This window comes from Phasianus colchicus, chromosome 2, assembly GCF_987193195.1.
Source record: "Phasianus colchicus chromosome 2, bPhaCol1.hap1.1, whole genome shotgun sequence".
NCBI classification, from domain to species: Eukaryota; Metazoa; Chordata; class Aves; order Galliformes; family Phasianidae; genus Phasianus; species Phasianus colchicus.
The window spans coordinates 81,664,069-81,686,034 of record NC_143437.1 but is presented as its reverse complement, the minus strand read 5'-3'; the positions used below and the strand labels follow the sequence as shown (position 1 = coordinate 81,686,034).

General features: G+C 36.7%; 1 protein-coding gene across 24 annotated transcripts in view; it reads left to right on the top strand.

Annotated features, from left to right (window-relative positions):
- RIMS1 (regulating synaptic membrane exocytosis 1) overlaps positions 1-21,966 on the top strand; it is a 291,302-nt gene that overhangs the window by 256,719 nt on the left and 12,617 nt on the right. The window contains exon 1 of one of the 24 annotated variants that reach the window (XM_090136174.1): positions 18,787-19,013. The exons of 22 other annotated variants lie outside the window; for them this stretch is intronic. The gene's annotated coding sequence lies outside the window, so the exon portion shown is untranslated. Of the gene's footprint in view, positions 1-18,786; positions 19,089-21,966 lie in introns of those variants that run through there. One more of the 24 variants, XM_031610800.2, reaches the window with a different exon arrangement.

Genomic DNA, 21,966 nt, shown 5'->3' with positions numbered 1-21,966 from the left:
AATAAATCAAGAATGAAATGTACTGAAGGGTGGAGACTTTTAAGAGAAGGGAGGTTGTTTTTTTTTCTATCTCAGAAAAGCCATTCCTTCCTTTCATAAAGAAAGGAGCTCAGAAAAATAATATTGCTGTTTTTTACAAGGTCTTAACAAACTTTACTTCTAGTGATCTGTGGTTTTTTTTCCAAATTATTTTACTATATTGATTGCCATTACAAGAAATGACAACACATTTCTGAGCATCTTTCTTTTAAATTTCAGCCTCTGAGTTTATTTTAATATTAGTCATTAAATAAATAAATATACTTGGAAAATTATATTTGATGAGAAAGCCAATTTTTGGACAAGTTCAGTAAACTAATTTTATCTAGACTGCAATAAATCATTCTTTTTATTAGAGTGGAGGTAGAACTTGGAGATTAGGAAGGAGTACTGGACATCAGGGAAGATGCTGGTAAGAGGAAGGTATGAGCTGGTTTTCTTAAAATGCCAGTCAGAGTGCTGCTTGGTTGAATTTCTGAGACAAAAAACAGTCAGATTTTGTTAATATTTTAAAGAGAGATGATGCATATGCTGCTAGAATATGCTGATGATACTGGTTTGGAAAACATATCGCTTCCAGATGCTATAGGGGAAGGATTGATGAACTCAAGGACCAGAGTAATAGAACTTGGATAAAATATGGTAATGCAGATTGCAAGATCATTCCTTTCAGAATGACTAATGAAGATTTCCAGATCCAGTCTGGGAGGTGTGTCATCTAGGAGGAATGTAGGTGGAAGAGATGGATATAATAAAAATCACTGAATGAATATACACTGTTTATAAAGTCTGGCCAAGTAAAAGGAAAATGCTATCCTGGATGTATCAGGGAAGTTTTTTCCTTGGGCTGCTAAGAAAATGCTCAGATAATTGAAAGGGGCACAACTGACAGCTCATCTGGAATGCTGGTGACTCAACCTTCAGGAAAATGAATTCTGGATGTTTGTGGGAATAGAAACCCTGAAGAATGATTTATTGCCTGATTTGATCAGCCTATAAATATGAAGGTTGAACAGGGATATGATTGTTGTATAAAAATGCAATGGGAGTAGACATCAAAAAAGCAAAAATGTTTTTGAAGCTAGAGGGCAATGCTATCAGGAACAACTGTGGCATAAGAACAATTGGGTATAAATTAGTAATTAGTAAGGTTTATCTAGAACTCATAATGAAATTTTTAAGTGTCAAAATAGGAAAAAGTTATCTTAAACCTCTCAAGGAATGTAACACACTAGAGATGAAACAGCCTGTTTCTGTTGTCTAACATAATCTTGTCACCATTTTCACAGAATTTCCTTTCTGATGCTCTTTTTTTGTTGTTGTTGGTTTGTAGTTTGTTTATTTTGTTTATTTGTTTCCCATTTCCTGTTCAGTCAAATAAAATACTACAAGATCTTAAATTTTCTAATTGTAGATTCAGAAAATTATCTTAGGTATTAGAATTAACAGAAGTCTCACAGTTGCGCAGTTGCCCTACAGGCTTAGTTTATCCTTCTGTAATTCACTTGTTTCTTTACAGTGTTGTAGAAGAACATTTCCAAAGCACTTGTTTGCATTGGATATTCAACTCTGCAAAAATATGTAGTGCTTGTGTAGCACATGAGCTTCTTGTGTCCATCATGACTGCACACTTTGCAGATCTTTAACGTTAGACTGCATACCCTCGAGAAACAACCTTCTGCAACTTAGTGGAACTGTTGTGCTCTTTTCTGCACCTCACTCATTAGCCTCATCTTGCTGCTCAACGTTACCTCAAGAGTCCTCCTTGTCTGGTTTGTTATTTTGCACCATGCAGTACATTAGAGTTTGCTTTGTGTAATCAGTGTTGCATGAGAACTACAACTCAGTTACACAAAAAGAATAATGAAGAGAAATTGACATGAAGAAAGACTTTTCCCTTCAAGCAATCTAAAAAAAACTTTGTAGTGCAGCAGCCAGGACAGTAATAGTATCCTACAGACAGTGACAGGATCAGAGCTCTAAACCTTGCAACCAAAGCAAGAACACCCCACTGAAAGCAGCAAGTGCTCCTAGTGCACCTACCTGTTGCTGCAGGAGGAGGGAAACAAAGATGAAAAATGATATTAAAAACAAAGAAAAAGGCCTGATTATTTTTGTAAGAGGAACTTTTTGTTCTGGTAATGACACTTAATTCTTTGAAACTATTGAGTGAATGTAAGCATGCTCTCTTTTATTTACTGTTGCCGTCTAGCTGAGGAATCCAGTACCCTTAATAGAAACATAATTCAGTTCCAGTAACTCATCTTCCAGGAGATTTCCTAATAAGGGCTAGTATTTTCAAACAAAGTCCAACTGCTCTGCTGAGTTAGTGTTACATGTAGTTCATGTAGTTCTTTTCCTTTTTCCTGAATTATAAATTTTGACTTTGACTCCTGCTAGATCACTGGTTGACTCAGAATCAAAAGAATTCTTTTGATTTTCTGTTTATTTGCACTTTTCTCTACTTTTTTAACAGAGATTTACTGCAGTAATTTAACTCCATTAGCTGTACTTTGGGCTATTTTCAGTATATAGGTAGCATGGGCTTTAGAAGTATTTATTCCTTTCCAAAAGTACAGTATTAAAAGTACAATAGTAATGCCAAAGTACTATCAGTAGAAGTTTTGAAATCTAGTCAGTGTATGATAGTATTTCTTACAAACCATTAGTGGTTTTATTTATTTCATGTAACTGAAAAATGTTTAATTTGCAAAATTTTTTAAAAAATATTTTAAAACTACTCTTAGTTTTAGAACTTTCTTCCCTGCAAACAAACAACTGGAATTTTCTCTGCAATCTTCTTTTACAATCATCTCTAGTATTTTTCTTGTGGCTTGTAGCTTCAGTGCAGCTTCAGTCAAGGATAGAATAGGACTTTGCATCTAAATATTGGCAGAACATCTTTCTTTGATTCCAGCATCAGATTTACAATATAAGCATCATATCTTTCAAGCCACCGGGGGCAAGAAATTAGTTAATTCAGGATGTCTTAGAAAATATATATCTAAAATATATATATTTTTATTCTTAATCATTGATTTCGTTTGATGATAAGATATTAGTGAGTCGAGTTTTCTAATAAAGTGCATTTAGCTGAATGCAAAGTATCATTAGATTCACAGACTTTGTTTTAATCTTTCTAGCACTTTTACAGGAATGTGAATGAGAGCTTAGAGGGATTTTTAGGTGTTTTTTTTTTTTTTTGGCTGTGAATAGAAATGAAAAGCAGTAAACGCAAACTAAAAACAAAGCATCAAAAGACATTTGAAGGGATTTTAAAGGATAATATCACTTGCTGCTTTTACTGCAAAATCTGTAGATATCCGTAACTTCTGCAGTACAGAGGAATCACAGATAATAACTTTAGATACACTGAATTTCAAATCACAAGGAATGAAGTATGAACACAGTAAAATTTTTTTTAAATGATTTTTTGACAATATTTTTCAATTTTTTTTATCAAGTTATTGTATTAGATGAAAAATGACTTCTGGTATTAGAACTTATGTCCAGTTTGAAAGGGCACAATGTAGTCTGTATATTTCCTTAACTAAGAATTCAGGTGAATTAAGTTTTACAAGACGTTGCCAACATCACATAGAGCAGGTATTAATCCACAAACCATTTTAGTGTTGCTGTATCTCCTTTTTTTTCCCCATTGAAACAAAAATTAGCTGAAAAATTTCAGCTAGAGAACTGTGCAGATCGCACCTGAGGTGCAGTGTTAAAAGCAACACGAAGGAGTTCAAGTGGCTGAGACCCAGGTGACAGCAGCACTGCATGACAGGAAGGGACAGATGATGAACAAAGACAATTTCTGGCCTTTTTCCCACATGTGCATCAGTCGGTTATTGTGTCTGCTAGCCAGGGCTATTGGCCAGTCCAATGTTGACTCAGTTTCCAAGAAGAGAAGGAGCAGCAGTGTAGTGTAAACAGTGTGACAAAGGAATTTGATCTCTCTATAAGATTTATTGCAACAGTGCTCTGCATACTTTCGATGGCATATAAATTAAATTAAGTAATAACCACTTTGGCAAATCTTTAAATAGAACAAAGAGGAGAAAATGAGTAAATCATATTACTTGGTAGTCCGGAGCTCATTTATGTGCACATTGCTTCTTGCCAACCCATGTGATACACACAGAGAAGAGGAAGAAAAAAAAAAAGATAGAGGCATCCAATGAAACTGTGCTTCTTCGGGAGGGAGCTTGGCTCTTCAGTAGTGTTGGCTGCCCTGCTTGCTGGAGAAAACTTGGTCGTAGAATTGCTCGGGTTGGAAAAGATCATCAAGTCCAACCACAACCTAACAATACTACCCTAACTAACAACCCTCTGCTAAATCATGTCCCTGAGCACCACATCGAAACAGGTTTTAAACACATCCAGGGATGGTCACTCAACCACCTCCCTAGGGACCCTATTTCAGCTTTTCACTTAAAAGCCCTTTCTATAAAGTTTTTCCTGATATCCAACCTAAACCCTGGTGCAATTTAAGACCATTTCCCTTCGTCCTGTCAGTGGTGAGAAGAGACCAACCCCGCTCCCGCTGTAAGCACTTTCAGATATTGGAAGAGAGCAGTAAGGTCACCCCTCATTCTCCTTTTCCCCAGACTAAACAACCCTAGTTCCTTCAATGTCTCCTCATAGGACATAGTCTCCATTCACAAGCCTTGTTGCCTTTCTTTGGACCTGCTTCAGCACCTCCATGTCCTTTCTGTACTGTGGTTCCCAAAACTGAACACAGTACTTGAGGTGAGGCCTCACCAGTGCCAAGTACAGGGCAGGATTGCTTCCCCAGTCCTGCTCACCACACTATTCCTGATATAAGCCCGGATGCCATTGGCGTTCTTGGCCACTTGGACAAACTGCTGGCTCATATTCAGCCGACTGTCCATCAGTACACCAAGGTCTCTTTCTATCAGGCAGCTTTCCAGCCACTCCTCCTGAAGCCTGTAGGGTTGCCTGGGGTTGTTGTGACCAAAATACATGACCTGACACTTGGTACTATTGAAAATCATGTTAACCTAAACAGTTAACCTTGGCCCATAGATCCAGTCTATCCAGGTCTCCTCAGACCGATCAACGCTCCCTCCCAACTTGGTGTCATCTGCAAACTTACTGAGGGTGCACTCAATCCCCTCATCAAGACTGTTAATAAAGATGTTAAATAGAAGAGGCCGCAGTACTGAGCCCTGGAGGACACCACTCGTGTCCGGCCACCAACTGGATTTAACTCCACTGACCACAACTCTTTGGGCCCAGCCATCCAGCCGGTGTTTCACCCAGCAGAGCGTATACCCATCCAAACCATGGGCAGCCAGCTTCTCCACGAAGGGAGACAGTGTCAAAGGCTTTACTGAAGTCCAGGTAGATTACATACACTCATCCACTAAGTGGGTTACCTTGTCAAAGAATGAAATCAGGTTTGTCAGACAAGATCTGTCATTTGTAAACCCATGCTGACTGGGCCTGATCCCTTGGTTGACCTTTAACTGGTCTATGATGGCTCCCGAGATTATCCGTTCCATAACCTTCCCCAACACCAAGGTTGAGACTGATAGGTCTGTAGCTACCAGGATCATCTTTCCAGCCCTTTTTGAAGATGGGCATCACATTTGCCAGTCTCCAGTCCACCGGGACATCCCCAGTTAGCCAGGACTGGCAAAGAATGATGGACAGTATCTTGGCAACCACATCTGCCAACTCCTTCCACACTCTAGGTACAATCCATCCAACCCCATGGACTTGTGAGCATTCAGCTTTTGGAGCAAAGAAGGCATTAAATACCTCAGCCTTATCCTGATCTTTGGTCACCAAGTTGCCCTCGGCATCCAACAAGGGATGGAGACTCTTCTTAGCCCTCTTCATGCTGTTGGTGTATTTATAGAAATATTTATTGTTGTCCTTTACATTAGTGGCCAAGTTCAGTTCTAGCTGGGCTTTGGCTTTTCTAATTTTCTTCCTGCACAGTTTCACTGTGTCCTTGTAATCATCATAAATAGCTCGCCCACTTTTCCAGAGATCATAAACTTTCCTTTTGCTCTTGAGTTCCAGCCAAAAGTCCCTGTTCAGCCAGTCTGGCCTCCTTGTCTGCCAGCTTGTCTTCCGTGACTTGGGGATGCTCAGCTCCTGCACCTTTAAAATTACTTCCTTAAAGTATTCCTACCTTTCCCGGGCTCCCATGCTCTCCAAAGCTACCTCTCAAGGGACCCTCTCAACCATGATCCTAAAGAGGTTAAAGTCTGCCCAAGTCCAAGGTGGCAGTTCAGCTGACTCCCCTCTGTGATTCAACAAGGATCGAGAAATCTAGCATCTCATTATCACTTTGCCCCAGATGGCCTCCAACCTTTACATCCCCCACAAGACCTTCTCTGTTAAAAAAACAGCAGGTCCAGGATTTTGCTTCCCTTTGTTGGCTCCTTCACCAGCTGTGTCAGGAGGTTATCTCCGGTACACTCTACAAACCTCTGGGACTGTTCCCTATCTGCTGTGTTATAAATCCATCTATAGACACTGCTCATGAGTAGCAGTATTTATGCTGTAAAATGACCAATCTCTGTGCAAATGGATGACTTCCATTATAACATAACACATGATTTCTTTTTAAGGACAATGGCTGAAAATTCAACAGAAGATTATGTTCAAATATGCATTGTAATTTTTACACTAACAGTTTATTATTTTCCTTTGTACATGTACTGGTATTTCAAGTGCTTAAACTAAAATTGCAGTAATTTTTAGCCAATCTTTTTTACTAACCTGCTAAATTTTCTTGAAATTGCCAAGGGAAGACAAATTATGCATACAAAGAAAGACTAGGAAGTTAGGTATCTCTAAGTCATTGATATGTTGTCCAAGTGCAAATATTTTTAGCAACTGTGGCTTATATTGATAGTTTCATCTTTTCTTTGATTTGATGCATGCAATTTTTAGTAAATGGTGGCCATATAACTTCATAAGGGGACCAGCACTGTAAAATGTTGATGTTTACATCTATATGGATTTCTATTACAAACTTACATGCTACATGTATGAGTTATTTGATATAAGATACTCTTGATGCAACATGAAATATGCAACAGGGATGCTGAATTACTAGTTCCCATGTTACAGACCACGGTATAGTCATTTGCTAAGACTTTGGTGAATAGTGTAGGTTGGCTCTCTCTGTACCTTCAGGTTTCTGTTGGAAGATTCATTCTTGAGCTTGCAGTTCAGTTTAGTAAGATTTGACAACCTGTTGAGATTTTCAGACCAAATTCTACAAATATTTAACTGGAGTGTCATAAACTTAAGACATTCAAATAACTGAAAGAATAAAATGGTTTGGGTTTTTTTTTTTTTTTCGGTGATCTGTTATATGTTTACCCTCATAAGTTAACTGAGAATTGCTTTGAAACTATTCAGTGTTTACAGAAGTTCTTTATGCTCCCACACAGGTACTCCTATGTAGTTTATTTTATTCACCCATATTGACTTTTTCATGTGGAGGGGAAAAAAGAAGAAAAAAAATAAGCTGTTTCCGGTGTGTTGCTTTAAAAGAAATCCTGAAATGAAATGTCTTTTTATTTGCAAGAATTCTAAATGCCTGGCAACCCCAGTAGAAATCCTGTTAGAAAGTTGGATAACTCATAGTTGCTCATTCATTTATTTTGGTTTATAAATTAAGAAAAATACAGGATATTGTATTACTGACAAAGAAAACCAAGACAGAAGTGTCTATATGAGAAAATGATGTGCCTCTTCACATTGTTGCTACAAAGAAGAAATCTGCCTTGCTTTCCTTTGAGCTGCATCTTCTCTACTTACCCCATGGTTTGCAGTTCCTGAGCACATTCAGACCATAAGCATAATGGGGAGGCTACTACTAAGCCTAGAGGAAGCAGTTGTCTTTATGCTCTTACTTTCATGATTTGTGAAGCACAGAAGTTTTGTGGTTAGATAAGATAGGGTGAATGCCCAAAATGGCTCCACAGCTTTTGTTTTTGAAGCTACTTTGAATTAGTACTATCAGTGTGAAACAGTATTGAAATGTTATTATGCATAGGCTTTTTTGACTTTGGGGTAAAAAAAAGTAATTATTTGTAGAGTTTTCTCTGATCTCGGGACAGACTTGCGTGTTATCTTAAAATGCAAATAGATTCTCTGTTTACAGAGCAGGTTAAAATGCCTGCACATCTCTTCCAGGGAGAAATCTCAGGGCTGCTGTTTTGATTAGTTTTGCTTTCACATGGCTCTTGATAGCTTTATTTATAGCTCTGCCATTTGATTAGATTTGACGGTGCAAAGTGTTCTCTCTCGGAGCATGGCCAAACTGAAACACTGAATTAAGTATCGATGTGACCTAGGATTTACAGATAAATCAGTTTTGCCCATCGCTCTCCCTTTGAAAATTATCCCACTATGTTTTTGTCCTCCTGCCCGAGCGGCTCTTCTGGAGTTCATGGTCAGGGCAGGGTAGGAGAATTTCTTTGACTGGATTCATCTGCTTGATACAGTAAGGACTGCAAAGTGATTAAAATGTTAATACAATAAATGTTCGAGGGACGTTAAAAAACAAACTCATCAGTAAATACACAGTATGGTTCACTGCCTTATTAAAATGTAGTATTTATTGATAGGAAATGAGTGATTAAGCAGTAAAGATTTTGAAAGATTCAGTTGTCTTTAGTTTAGAGACATGCCTTCCTAAGAACCAAGTTCTTCTACGTGCATAGAGGAGCTCAACAGTGCTTCAAAGTGGTTGCTTAAGAAGGTGACACGCAAGACCCAGCTGGTCTACAAGCAAAATTTTTTCCCTCTTCTCAGTAATGGCCTTTGTGAGCCACAACCATATACAGAGTTGGTGCAGCAGAATTGAATTGCAATGATATTGCATGTATTTCTCCTTCAATGTGAAAAAATCTATAGCTTTGGCAATAGCCTTATATCACAGCAAGAGGAGAGCTATTGTGTTTATGTTGGAACAGTCAACCTTGACATATTTGTGCAGTTAGAACTAGGTCTATAGTTAGCTCTTAACAGATAAACCATTGTCATTGACTAGGGAATCCAGGAAAAAAAATGTTGGAAAAAGTGACATGGAAGTTTGGCAAAGTACAGTTTTGGTTTAACTGTACTACATAGTTGTAAACAATTTATTTTTTTTCCATGTGGTGTTCATGTGCTTCATGTCTGAGTACAGACCTGTACTTTACAGGAGTTTGCTGAAATCCCCTCTTTTAGCCAAGGTTCAGGTACTCCCAGTGTGCCACACAGTTGTTTCTTTTCCAAAGTTGGCCCATGACCAAAATGCTAGACCTAATAAATTGTCTTACATTTATTTCAGAGCATGTGTTTTTAAACATCTGACCACTTTCCCCAAATAATCAGAAGAGTGATTTTTTCTAATACCCACCATCAGATTGCAATAGAGTGCTGCAATACACTTTGGGCAGGAGATGGTGGGAGGAGGAGAGGGTACTCTGAGGAAGGCTAAAAGTTCCTAGGCAGTCCTTGTCATGATGACCCAGAAACAAATCTTCTGCAAATGCTGCTGACTGAGTATTTGATATCAAGCACTGTTTCACAGACCTAGTATCTGTTGTGGGTGGCAGCTACTTTAATTGCTTTCCTTGCTGTAGTTTAAACCAAACCAAACAAACAAGCAGAGTCAGAATAAGTGCATGTTGATTAGCATGTATTGAATATCCCTTCAGTAGTACTAGCAAGCTATTCACACTGATCTAAGATGGCTTTATCTCTCTTCCTTTTCTTTGTCCCAGCAAGCTGAGTGCTGGCTAGCAGTGTTTTGACAAGGACGTGCTGAAGACATTAAATAATGCATAGGGTAGAGTTGCTAATTATTTTGCTGCTGTTTATTTTCTCTACTTCTCAATATGAAAGGTCATGTAGGAAATCTTACCAAATACAGATGACCTGCTGAAGGCTCACTGATGCCTCTGCACTCTGATCTAATTATTTTAAGTACAAAATCCCAGTGTTGCTCATCTTTGTTAAGCTACTTTATCAATGACACCAAAAATTATCAGGACTTTATTCAGCAGTATTAAAACCATTTTCCAAAGTTCTTTCATTTATCAACTTTCATAAGATAGTAAATCTTCTTTCTAAAACTGTGTGTTTTACCTTTGTACTAGATTTCAGAACAATTATTCAACTAGTATGTGACCAAGATAGGGATTGTGTCTTTATGTGTGTTATTGTCTGTGGGGGGTAAAACTTGAGGAAGCAAACCAAGATCTGTAAGCACAGAGTGGGTTTAATTTGGGCAAGCGTAGGTGTCTACAAAGTAGCTGCCACTTCACTTCAGGCTTTATTTCTAGACAGTGGAGAGAAATGTGCACTTCTGTACATTCTGTCGAGTAGCCTAAAATGACTCTCTTTCTCTACAGGCTCTAAGGGAGTCTGGAATGGTCTATAGACATAAAAAGTTCAGTGAGATGGGTCCAACTTATCTTGATTGCATCCCCCTTTCTTTCTGCTCCTCCCTTGCTTCCTTTCATTCAGAGGCCTAAATAGCAGTGTCATCTGCTGCCACGGACTTTGACTCTCCTGTAGCTGAATCCTCTAAGGTTTCTTCTTGCACTGTTTGCACAGAGCAGTTGCCTGGATAGAAGAGTTCTTAAGCAATGATCTAGATGCTGAGCTCTGTAATACTAGATGCTTCTGTCTTTTTGAGGCTTGGCCTGCCATAAGCAAACAACGCAGCAGTGTCAGACTCAAACTTCATCTTCCTGCATGACGGTGGAGTTCAAATTACACACTTAGAAGTCTATTTGGCACTCTGCTAATGAAATTACCACTTTTTTTAAAAAGGTGAGTTTTTTCATTGGTATGACTGTCTGAAATTTTCTCACTAATTTTGTGGGAGATGGAACAGCGATCTTACTGAGATGGAGTAAATTCTCTGCCTTGAAAGAGGCTTCCTTCATCTGTTCTGCTGGTGGCTCACAGTCTGTAATAACAGCAGGATTTGATAGTAGATATAACACCAGAGTTTTCTAAGTCACTGTGTGTGTGCTAATTAGGGGTTACTTGTTTCTGTGTGTCTATTATATATCTCTTCATCGACTGTTTGCATGATATATTTATAGAAAGGATAGTTTCAACCTCAGAAGAAAAGTACCATCATTAGAAACCCACAGGAAGGCTTTAAGAAGTTAGAGGCAGATTATTTATCTGATGCACCTCTTAAATGTCTTCTCTCATAAGCAAATGTAATCATCAAAACTAGTGCTATGTAATTGATATGAATAATTCCAGTCAAACAGAAGACTGAATAGCTCTGTAGATGGAAGCAATACAGTGAATTGTAAATTTATTGTAACGCTTATTAAGAATTAGTGTCAGTACTACTGTCACGATTCAAGCCTTTCCATCTATTGTTGTCAGTGAGCAGAATATGCAATAGCACTGTCCTTTGATGCTTTGTTTATGATGAAAAGGTAAATATGCTCACTATTCTTAATGTCTGGGTAATACTTTTCTGTTTAGTCTTTGAATGTCAACGAGAGAGCATTGCAAACTGCACTGTATTATTCATTATTCATCTAGTTCTGCTATGTGTTTGGTGCTGGGATAAAGAAGCTATCTTAGCTTTTCTGGAGGAAGAAACTTTCTACATGTTATTGCTTTTATTCATACCATGCTTCTTTACTATCGTTTTAATATTATGTTTTACATATCATTTCACATAATCTGTTGCTGAAAGAACAAAAATATTTTGGTGTCTTGCATTTTAGTTGAAACTGAGGAAGAGAAACAACGAAGCAAATCAAACATCCAGTTGGATCAATGGTTGAACCCAAAAGAAAGGCTGATGAGGTTATGGTGACATATAAGATATTGGTAGATATCTTCTACCCTATCACTACAACGTTGGCAGTATTTACCACAGAAGCAGTGTACAGTGGATAAGAAGGATCAGTGTTTTTTAGAATAACGGAGCACGAAATGAAGCAGTGAAATTGAGAAGTGAACCTTAATGCCCTGCATATCTTTTTCACTCACAGACTACAATCACAGACACAGTTCTTCTTCCAATAGGCATGCTACTCAGTGTGTTACATGTGCAGGTGGCTGCTCTTTATGTATCAGAAGTTATCTTGAATGGTGATACATGCTAATTTTTAAGAAATCAATTGCTCTTGTGAGCCTGATTCTGAAAAATGCTATTGATTTCAGGGCTTAAACATTTGGGAACTTGATAAAATTGTTCTGTAGAATAAATGGGTGGCCCTTTCAGTTTGTTTTTTTTTCTGATTGATGTCCAGAATTTTCTATCCTGTTCAGACATGCAGTAGCAAGCAGTACACCAACCATTTTTCAATCTGAACTGGAGAAAGAACTGCCATGGATACTCTGTAAACATGTGCTGTTGAACTTAGTTTTGTAGTGCAGTTTATTTTATGTGCCCTTCATTTGTATTCTGAGTTTTATAGTTCCTCCGACCTCTTAATATCTGTGATGGGTCTTTGCTCTTCGTGGTCTTGTCAGCCATAGACCTCAAAGGATGTTATGAAGGAATGGTAACTGCCGTTGTGCCATTTTACTGAGGAGCAAACTCAAGGGCTGGAAGTGACCCTCTGGAGGTCTGCGGGGGAATCAAGCCTTCCTCAAAACTTCTAGCTGTAATTACCAAATTAAAAACATTTGTAACTGTTTAAAGTACACACAAGTACATTGTGAGAGATGGAGTAATCTCACTGCAATTATTCTGCATGCCTGGAAATCAAAGAAGCCAGAGTGCCTGCAGATTGTTCACATTTGTGTGTGACTAGGTGTGCATGCATTTAATCTATAGAAATGGGGTGTTGGTCTAAGGAAAGTTGCCATGGGACCCTAACTGTTCATACATTAGAGCTTATCTATATATTACATATATATTAAATATGCCTAGTAATGTTTACAATTTGAACTGGGACAGTATTAACCTTCTTGAAATGGGAATCCATGGCTGAAAGCAATATGATGTTTAGCCCCTTCAATATGTTACAGTAGAACTCACCTCTGTACTGTTGGGTTATAACGTGGGTTGTACGTATATCCATCTTTGGCCTCATTTAGCATTTTCATTTCTTGCGTCTTCATGGTGAAAATATTTCTATTTCAAATTTTTAATGAAATACTCTGCTAGGAAAGACCTGTTTTAAGGGTTAATAATATGTTGGCTACAGTCAGAGTCAGGGCATCTCTTTAGTGTGATCCATAAAATATTTTGATATGATAAAGCTGGTTGAACTACATAGAAAAGTGTAAGCTATGTGAACAGCTCATTAATTAAATTAAAATAATTACAAACAGATTCATCAATCTCTGAGAAACCTTGAAAATTTACATATCTTGTTTCTTTCAGCTCATGCTTTTACTTCCAAACAAAGCATGATGTCGCTTGCTGTCTTATTTGATGATATGGTGCCAAACTCTTATTTTTTTTTGTATTCAGATTAGCAGTATTTCTAGCAACATAATGCTTATCACAGTCATAAGTTATTTTTACAAAATACCTGAATATGCTTTGCCTTCCTGAATAAGAGGGTGGCTTGATATGAGGTTGCTGAGGTGTATGCCAGTGTCCATCCTTCCCTTTGTAAACTCTGAAGAAAAACAGACCAAAATTTTACCCTTATTGTGGGTTTGTGTTATATTTATTATTCTGTTGTTGGGATGAATAGAAGAGAGCATGTTATAAACTCATTGATTCATATTAGTAGAAGAACTGATTACAACTTATTTAAAACATAATATTACTTTGTATAAATTATATCCTAGTAAATAAGTAATTGTAATTATTTTCAAGTTACAGGCATATTATACTGGAACAGAATGTTATGGAAAGGTTGACTTTGGTCTCTAAATGCATTGCCTTCATCGCTGTTGAAGTGGTCACATTACAAATATGTTGGTAGTTTTATTTAAATATGATTCATTAAGTGTCCAAATGAGGGTGAGGTCCAATCCTATGCATGTTTCACAAGGAGTAGTCCCATGGAGATCTACACAAGATGAACCTTGGTGAGAGTTGCTTTTGTGAATAAAGACATATGAAAAATCTTTCTTCCTAATGTAGAAGAAAAGAGTCAATAGGAACATGCACTTTGGATTTCTTTTGAATTACTCATGCTTTCACGTTTATGTTGATATAGTCAGTGAACTTATGTAGACCAAAATTCTTCTGAAAATGACAGAAATATTTGTGGAAAAGTTAAAGCCTTTGAAACACTTTTGTTCTTCATTGTACATCTTTGGTTTCCCAACTTCACATTCTCTCATGAGAGAAAGAGAAGATCACTGGATAATGGTGTCTCATCTAGGGTTAGAAAAACTTATTTTGCTTAAAAATTTATGTGGAAGAGGAGTAATTTTGAGAATTTTTCTGCCCATACATTGGAAGTTCTTGATTTGAGAAGAATAGATGCCTCTAGAATGTATTGTTTTGTGAAAATATTAAATACATATATTTAAAGCTGGAGGGAAAAAAAGGAGCTATATGTATTCTGCTGAAAACTTATGCAATCAGACACAATGTATGAAAGAATAATAAATTCAAATAATTTTTAGCAGCTGTAGTATCAAAATTGGATGTTTCCTTCAGATTATATCATAATCGTAGAGACAGGTTGTATTTTGATCTTATGTTTTGCCCAGTGTGATTTTCGTTCATATTATATATAGCAATCTTTTTGTCTATGCACTTACTGTGTTTAAACCTTATTTTGCTGATGTGTTACCTGCACAGAATTTACCTGTCCTATTTTTGCATACAGTTTAACTAACTGGCCATTGCTGTTTGTATAATAATTTTATATAGCCTTATACGCAATAACAACTCACCTTTCACAGTGTGAACACACTCAAAAGAAGCACTCTCATTAATGGTGAGATTAATCCTGAGCAGCAAATAGAGCTTTATGTGTCAGTTCCAAGAAAAAATACTATCTGAATTCATTTGTATAATATACAGATAATAAGAGATTAGTGCATCTGTTCCAAAGAGCCTGACCTTCAAACCATTAGCTCTGCAAGATTCAAGCACTGTAGTGTAATCCTGCTATGAAAGGCAAGTTTGTTTTACCTTTTTTATTTTATAATCTTCATCCATGAGCTAATATATATATTGAAATCTATGGAAAGATGTAGTACGACTTGGCTTGATTTATTCTGTGCTAAGATACAGACAAAATTTACTCTGAAAGGCAAGTTTCTGTTTAACAAATACTAAACCTCTGTTTAACCAATGGTAAGCCTAGGACCATGAAAATAAAGTTTGTTTATTTTATTTTCACTTTGTGGCATGTACTCCGGTGATCATCTTTCTATATGCTATCTGCAAGTAAATTCAGTCTTGAAATCTGGGGTTCAAACTGACTATTTTAAGACTTTTTTATTTGTTTTTATGATGTGGATTTTAATGTTTCCCTTCATACAGAGTTGTTTAATTTTCTGCTACCATTTTTCCTTTTATTTGGTGCTGATGTTCATATGCAATTTTTGTTTTTCACTTTATTATTTGAAGACGGTTTTCATCACTGCATTTGGAATAAGCTTGTCACTGCTCTTTGTATCAGAACAGTAAGAAAATTTAAATCTTAGTCTCTGCTTTTGCATAATATAGAGAGATACAAATTGCTGTTAAATAATTTGAAGGTATTCGCTTCATATTGTACTGTAATGCCAGTTCTTAATAGCATATGTGGAACAATATTTGCAGGCATGGTGTTATTTCAGGAAATGTGTATTTGATTATTGAACTTGCTAAAATGCCTTCACAATTGCATTTAAAAAAAAATCTAGTGCAAGCAGTTCCATGGTTTAGTTGGTATAAAGGTTTGGAAGAGTTTTCATTTCAGAAATCACTAGAGGTGTTGGGAGATTGTTCCCTTTTTTTCTATAAAAGCATGCAATATTAGCACTATTTCATTTACTTTTTCCTGCTCACCCCACCTTGTGTTTGCAAGAGTTTTAAAATGCAGAAAATAATTGCGGTCTGCTTGTATTAATTGACTTTAACTCAGATAGTCACAGATGTTCATTTATAATATCTAACTAATTCTCTTTCATGATTATATTTTTCTTAGCTCTGTAACATGTTTGTAACAGATGAATTACACAAATCAACTATCTTTGTAGTGAAAATTTAGCAAAATTTAGCAGAAAACACTACAACCCTTCTGCTTCTGTTAGTACACTGACTTCCATTAGTACCTTTCCATTGACTGTTGTCTTTTCTCCCTTGCCTTTGATAAAGGAAACTGCTTCCTCACTAAGTTTTCAACCCAACAAGGAGATCTGAGCAGGCTGAGAAATGGGCAGCTACGTGGGGCTGTGAAAATAACCTGAATTCATTTTTAATGGCAAAAGAAGAGGTGTTGTAAAAAAAATCCTGCAATCTCACATTTCTCCCCCCCTTGCACAGTAGTAAAAGCAATACTGACATTGTGGCAACTTTATTATGCTGGCATCTGTTCATAGTGCAGTTGAACTGTTCCATTTTGTCAATAATTTTCTTCTGTGCCTGTTTGATGGAAGACACAGAACAGCAATACTGGATGCAAACCTTACTATTTCTTAGCAGGGTTATTCCGGAGTGTTCATTTGGGAACTTTGGCTGAACGATCTGTCTCTAAACTGAGTCTCTGTGTACAGTTGTCCACTTCCAATAATATAAACACAAGGGGAATAATTATATCTTGCAGTTATGCAGTGTTTATCTAGCACAGATCCACTGCCCAACTCTGTAGGTGTTTTTACATACTGGCTGTTGTAAGTAATATAAAATTGTTTTGTGGCTGTTACCTGGGTCAGCCTCAAATATGAAAAGTAGGTCTTTACATCACCACAACATAGCTTGCTTGGGACTTTCCATTGACACAATTCAAACAGCACTCAAAGGCAATACAAAATAAATTGAAAAACAGTCTAAACCTTAATATAGGTGCCTTGGCTGAAGAAGAGCATTGTTCTGCTTTTTGCTGAAACTTTAGAATGGTCACTGATGATGATAGAAGCAATTTGCAAACAGTGCTGATCCGGAACAGCAGGTCAAACAGCTAATAAGAAATATAAGAAATGATTTTTTTCCTGCGACTGGGAGGAAAGGCTGTGACCAAAATGGGTCCTACAAATGGTTTCTGGAAACATACAGCATGAAAGCCTTCCCTCCATTTTTATTTAAACCTCAGTTTCTCCCAGGCTTACTTGCTTCAAGCAAAACCCTACATGAGAGAAAACATCCTGCATACTTGACACGAGTCGAGCACTTTGTATAAATCTGCTGGACATTAACACTGCAAATGACAGCCTGGGCTGCCATGCCATGCACATGCAGAAGGCATGACTCAGAAAGGTGACCCGCACACATTGGCGTTAGCAGCAGTAGCATTGCATTCCTGCAGTACCATTGTATGGACATTGAATTGTCCTGACCTCTGAAAAGTGACTTTTTACAGAACAAGAATGTACAGATTGTTTTAAGTGTTGCACCATGTAGGAAATCTGTACCTATGCAATGAAAATAACTGGAAGTTTCTGCTGGGGTGTGGCATGAGATGTACTGCATCCCATCGGAGGATTTTGCAGCTGTTAGGATCCTACACAGTACCTGCAACCATAAGTAATGATAAATGTTCATTAGCTGAAAGATACTATATAATTCATGTCACCTTTCTCATTACTCATTTTACAACACTTTAAATCATCAGACTTTTATTGTAAAAAGTGCTTCAAATTGCACGAGGGCAGATTTAGATTAGAATTCAGGGACAATTTCTTCAGGAAAGTGGTCAAACATTAGAATAGGTTGCCCAGGGAAGTGGGGTAGATCCATCCCTGGATTTGTTTAAAAGATGTGTGAATGTGGCATTTAGGGACATGCTTTAGCAGTAGACTTGTAGGGTGAGGTGGGTGGTTGGACTTGATGATATTACAGGTCTTTTCCAACCTAAATTATTCTAGGCTTCTATGGCAACTTCACATCAACATCCACTAGAGAGAAATTTACTGCATGCATGTTATTTATTTATTTTTTCATTTTTTGCCCATTATAATAATTCTTGAAATTGCCTTTTTATATTTTGTTTTGTTTGGTTGGTTGGTTTGGTTTTTTCTTTTTTAGTCATTTCCTCTTTCCCTTACCTTTGATCATCCTAATATTGTGATTATGTACAGTAGGTTGGGTATCTTCCTCTTTCTTTGTAAAAGGAAGTGAGCACATCAGTCTCTGTAATGCTTGACTACCAAGTTTTCAAAAGTGTTTAAATGAATTGATTCTTAACCACTTGCAAGAGAAAAACGTATTACGTTTTTGGAATTGAATATCAGATAAACTGAACAATTTGACATGGAAATAACTACATGGTAATGTCTGTTTTCTCAAAATGAAGTGTAAAGATGGAAGGAATAATTCAGTAATGAAGTTCTATTCTTATAATACATGTAGGCACTTAGGAGGCAGCAAATAACTGTGGAGTGCCCATCTCAGTAACATCACTAAGGCTTTTCTGCAGTGTAACTGTACATTACTACTGATGGTGCTTTCTTAGTTTCACAGTCTTTTGGTCGGTTTTGTACTGAAATTCATGTAGAATGAGTCAGAACCTCCATGACAAAGAAATACATTTCTGGGTTTATCTGACTTTCCTCATCCAGTTCTGTACAACAACAAGAAAAAAATGCATCAAACAAGGTTGCCAAGAATATTTTGTACTCCTCTCTACTTGCACATCACTAGAAAATACACAGCTGAGTGAATTTTTGAACCTTTGGGCAATATATTATGAAATGCTTGCTGGCAGGTAGTTCAGTACTTTTTTGCTGCAAGGCCCTGTAATGTAATCACAGTTGTAAAAGGAACTTGTGAGTGAAGCAACTTGATCATTCCTCGCAGTGCTGCGGTGCCAAGGGGCTGGAAGAGAGGGAGAGGCAACTCCAGAGATTGTTCTACGCAGGAACAGCACAAGATATTTAAACAAAAGGTGAAGCTACTCTAGATACTGGGTGCTTGCTAAGGATTATATTGCAGTCAATGCTTAACTTTGCTTAAACCAGAGGTAAGCCTGTATTTTCTGTGTGTTACTGTGATGAACCTATATAATACTTTCACTTAGCAGCGTGTGTTAAGCTGTGGTTATAGCTTTGCAATGGAAAAAGCCTACGTCAGTTTGCTATTCCATTGATTTGGTAGGCTGGAAATGTTCTCTAAAGGCAGGCTAATAATGTTTTTCAAAGGAAATGTAATACTGAGCTGGAAATGCTGGTAGTGGTGAAATAAAATTTGAAGGACTTGAAAGTTGCAGTCCAAACAGCTCAAACTGCAGGAAAGATGCAGAATATGGACATTGGTTATGAGGGTGTAATTGTCATGAGTAAAAGGAGAGGACTGTAATGTGTCCTGGTTAGCATTTTGTGCTGTTAAATTAGGGCTGACTTCTTATTCAGAAACTAATCAGTTGCACAAAAAAAGCACGTAACATCATTTTTCCTAGAAGATGCTTTGGTACCAGTGGTTTTGACAAACATTTCCACTTAAAGCTCCTATGAAAACTATTTAAAGAAGTGGGCTTTGGGTTTTCATTACTTTTTTCACATATTTCTCAAGAAACTGCTTGAACATAGATAGCAATAGTAAGCTTTCTTATTAGTGGTGTCTTATAAATTGGCTATTGCTGATACTCTCTGGTAAGATACTGTCTTTTAACCATTATATTGTCATTTTGTGATTAGAATGATCAATGCCAAAGTGCTTGTAATTATGATGACCCTTATTTTGAAAAGTCTCACATTCACTAAAATTGAAACGACAGCACATAACTGAAAACTACTTCTGGACATTATACAGTTATTTAAATATGTTTAAATCCTTAAAGAAATATGATTTTGTTTTAGTTTATCTGAAGTCTCTCTTCTACTTTCTTCTGAACTACAGTTTCATTCTCCCTTTCTGTATTAACTGGCAGCTGTGTCCCATTCTCTTTCAGTGGACAGATGATTTCTCTTGCCTATGCCAATTCTCTTCTAGGAGCTGGCTGGTCTTAAACAAGGGAGCAATGTAACACTGTGTTTTGCTGTAAAAATGTTAATGTTGAAGTGCAAACAGCTCTCTGAGCTTCTGTCTTCATCTCACGTCTTTCTTTTCCAGACTGGCTACTCAAGGGTATATAAAAAACAAGTACTTAAAATTTTATAAACTGTTTATATAGTAAATAATTTGTTGAAAATGTGACTTGTTTATGTTACTAATTTAATTTATAAAGTTTTAAGAGTTGAAGAACTGGGCATATGTGTACCTATTATTGGATCCATTTACATGTTCTGATTTTATATAGCACTTTGCATACATGTGAACAAGGTAATTAAGATGCTGTTACTTCTGTATGTTTATAAAGTGTTTAGTGCAATCCCAGCAGTAAAAGCTCATTATCATATATCATCACTGATTGCCTCATTTTGGCTTGTCAGACAGCAGTTCATTTCACCTCATTTGTGTATGGACAAAACTATTAATTTGGAAATCTTTGGACAAAAAATACCAGTAATTTAAGAAGTCATAACTGATCTTCTGAAGATACCCCGGCCGTTCCTTAAGATACATGTGCCCTTGCTAGACTTGGTAGTTTGGATATTTTTCCAACATGGGAAAATCATATTTCTAAGCATAATCATACATAGCCACATGCTTGGTTTCACATTATTTTTAGTAAATAAGCCTAGCACCATCTTAAGGAGGCAAGATTTTCAAAAGCAGTTGCATAATTTTTTAAAGCCATTGTCAGGTAATAAATCATGGCCTGATTTTTCAAGTTCTTGTTTACTTTTATTTTGAACGTGGATCTTAAGCAGTTCCTGACATTCATTCTGAAAATACTACGTCAGTTTTGTAGTTGTCAGAAGGACCTGTTGAGTAAGTGAAGTTATTTTTCTTTGAAATCTGAGTGCAAACTTTTAAGAGTCTGAGTTTGCAAGTTGGCTCTTCAGTGAGTAATGCAGGAAAAAAACTGCTGCAATGCCATATATTTTGCAAGTGACTTAGTGTTCAAAACCCAAACATTAATATATTTATTAACAACATTTCAGTCAAACCTTTTGTTAGGCGTGGTGCATTTTATTCTTTTGTCTCTAAATACATAAGGGAAAAAAAACCTTTATATAACAGCCTTACTTACATTTATTTTGTATTACCTGAAAATAGTTAATAGGAATGAAATTGGTTTTCCAACTGAATGTGTGAATTTATGAATACAGTTATGAGATACATTTTTTCCCTGACAAAAAGTTCTATCCAATTTAACCCAGCTGAAAAGGTAAATATTCTTTCTAGGAAGTTTTATTATTTATTAAGTATACATTTTTTTTGTAGATTTCTCTTAATTAATATAAATGGGGAAAAGGATTTAGTGTTTGACGTATGGATTTCAAACCTTGGGGTCAAATACCACATAATATAAACTGTATTCTTCTTTCTTTATGCGGTGGTTGGAAGTAACGGTTATAAGACTATTTCTGGAATATTTGAGATGTCTTCTCATAAAGAGCATTTTTATTCAGGAAAATATGGCAAAACACACAAAATGGAAAATATGGTGGAGTGTTTTAGGATAAAAGTCTAGGGAACATTTGTATTTGTGTATCTTCTTAACTATTTGTCCTCTGTGCATTGCCACTCTGCACTTTCAGTCTTTGAGAGCAATCTAGTGTTGTGTCCATATGAGAGAAGTACACATGTAAAAGAATAAATGGACTTAAAATTATTTCTTCTTTTATTTCTGTAACTGCTTTAGGACTATACCCAAAGGCAGTTTTTCAATTAATGTGTAGACATGTTGCTGTTAAAATGTGTTACACGCAGAGTGAGTGGGATGTAGCACAACTTGTAATTCTGCAAGTCTTCCAGCAGTCAAAATTGGGGCTGCAAAGTAACACGTTAAAAAG